At 47.7% G+C, this 2,500-nt stretch overlaps 1 pseudogene; it reads left to right on the forward strand.

The window, feature by feature from the left end:
- The window catches only part of LOC133133581 (roundabout homolog 2-like), a 113,222-nt pseudogene that overhangs the window by 54,143 nt on the left and 56,579 nt on the right, over window positions 1-2,500 (forward strand).

Below are 2,500 nucleotides of genomic sequence, written 5' to 3' on the forward strand. Positions count from 1 at the left end.
CACGATTCGGCTGTTCCAAATTTGGGTAGAAAACGGCTAAAATAATGACAGAGAAGAGTGAAGGTATTGAGTGAAAGTGAGGTGTGGAAACGCGGAGGTGAGGACACGCAGGAAGAGCCCTCTGATCACGCTCACGCGCAGACTGCCCGGCGGACGCAGACTGCTGTTTGGCCCTGCGTGTCTGGAATCATTTGCTCTCCACTTTTCAAAACACAGCTGGACTTTTCTCTGTTCGAGGGCTGCGGGCGTGAGCTGAGCGTACAGCCTACTAATTACTGCCGCTTTCTGTAGGTCTGTCTGTTAACGGCACTGAGAGAGAGGGGGAGAGAGAGAGGGGGGGACAGAGGGGGACAGAGAGAGAGAGAGAGAGATCACCTGGAGGGGGAAACTGCATCTCACAGTGTAGTTGTCTTTCGGATCTCATTTGAATTTGTGTCACGCAAAAGCTCTCTCTCTCTTTCTCTCTGTTTCTCTCTCCTCTCTCCCCCCTCTCGCTCTCCCTCTACTGTCTCATTCTCCACATAATTGGGCTGAAAGCTTTTCTCTTCGTTATACTCCTACCCCCCTCTTTTTTCTGTCTTTCTCTGTTCCCTTTCTCTAAATAAATAAACACCCCTGTTATGTTCAGTTACAGAGCAGCGGAGATGGAAGTGTTAGCTAATGCTACCTGTCTGTGCCTGCTCTCATCCTTCCTCTTCTTCTTTTGTATGCTAAGCAGGATAATAACACACTGCATTTACTGTAATTTAGTGCCACTCAAATTTAGTTTCCCTTACCCTCCCCTTAACCCTTTGAAGAGTGGGGTTTTTTCAAAGATAGTTTTTTTTTTTTTCTCCAAAATTCTAACTCAGTGTGTTCTAGAACTCCACTGCTTTCAGCGAACAGATAGTAATTGTTACATCAGCATTAGAAGGTTCTGTTTTCAGAATGTTTTTTTATTTTGTATTCTATTTCAGTGTTCCTGAACTCCATTGCTTTCAATTAGGAGCAGTGATTGTGACATCAGCATGAGAATGTTCCATGTGTACCCAAGCACCTCAGGGAGCTGCCTCTCATTTCCCGGTGTCTGTTTGGAATTCTCTATTGTGACATCACTGATGTGGAGGGAATGTCTGCTGTGCACAGTTCTATGTGCCCGGCACATGCTTCTAAATGCACTGTGATGTCACCCCGCTGTGTCACTGTGGATGAACACACAATCCTGATCTCCAACTCTCTCTCTCTCTCAAATTAAAATTAAAATTCAAAATGCTTTATTGGCATGACATATTTTCCAATACATATTGCCAAAGCATTGTAAGCTAACAAAAGACTTTTGTAATAATTGTGTCTCTGGTATGTATGGCTGGGAAGTTTGGGTATATATTTTTGGAAAGAGAAATTTCTTTGTATTTGTCACAACGGGTTAGGAAGTGCAGCTCTGTCTCGATGTTCTGTTTGTCACAGTGGGAGCACAGCCTCTCTTCTTTGGGCAGCCAGGTCTGTGTGTGTGTGGGGTGTGCGTGTGTGTATGGGTTGTGTGTGTATGGGGTGTGTGTCTGTTTCCATGTCCTGATCATTTTCTTTTTAGGGCCAGATAGCGTTCTCTCTCTCTCTCTCTCTCTCTCTCTCTCTCTCTCTCTTTCTCTCTGTCTCTCTTATCGCTATTTATTGATTTGTGCGTTTACATGCTTTTGCCTTATTTTACCTATTGCATACTTTTTGAAATACTTTTCTCTTAATACCAGAGGGAAACACTAATAAAGTTCTCCTCCTCTCCTCCTCTCCTCTTCCTCCTCCTCTCCCTCTCTCCCCCTCTCTCCTCCTCCTCTCCCTCTCTCCTCCTCTCCTCCTCTCCCTCTCCTCCTCCTCTCAGTTCTTCGTGATGACTTCAGGCAGAACCCCAGTGATGTGGAGGTGGCGGCCGGAGAGCCCGCCTCCCTGGAGTGCCAGCCCCCGCGGGGTCACCCCGAGCCCAGCACCTACTGGAGGAAGGACCAGCAGCGCGTCAGCCCCCGCGACCAGCGGCTAACGGTGAGCTAATGCTAAGGCTACGCACCCGCTAGCATAGACGGCTCTAAAGCAGAGCTAACGGTGAGCACTGGGCCCGCTAACGCTAATGCTAGCATTGACGGCCAACTCTAAAACAGACTGCTTTGCTATTGCAGACAGGGGCAACAGGCTAATGGTGAGCGTCGGTCCTGCTAGCGCTCACGCTAGCACAGACAGCAAACTCTAAGCCAGACACCACTTGCTTTGTTATTGCTAACAAGGGCGATAGGCTCACAGTAAGCATCAGACCCAATAACACCAGTGCTAACACAGATAGCCAGCGCTACTGCGGTCCACAGTTAAGTGTTTCATGCAAGCAGGTATCAGCTTAATAGCTCAAATTAAATAATTTTCCGAACAAAGTGGACTTGTTCTCAGTTTCCTATTAGCCTGCGCTGATCTCCTCTGACTGACTCTCCTGGAGCTGAGAGGTGCTGACCTGTCAACGCCGCCGCTGTGTCTCTCCCGT

Source organism: Conger conger, chromosome 7, assembly GCF_963514075.1.
Source record: "Conger conger chromosome 7, fConCon1.1, whole genome shotgun sequence".
NCBI lineage: Eukaryota > Metazoa > Chordata > Actinopteri > Anguilliformes > Congridae > Conger > Conger conger.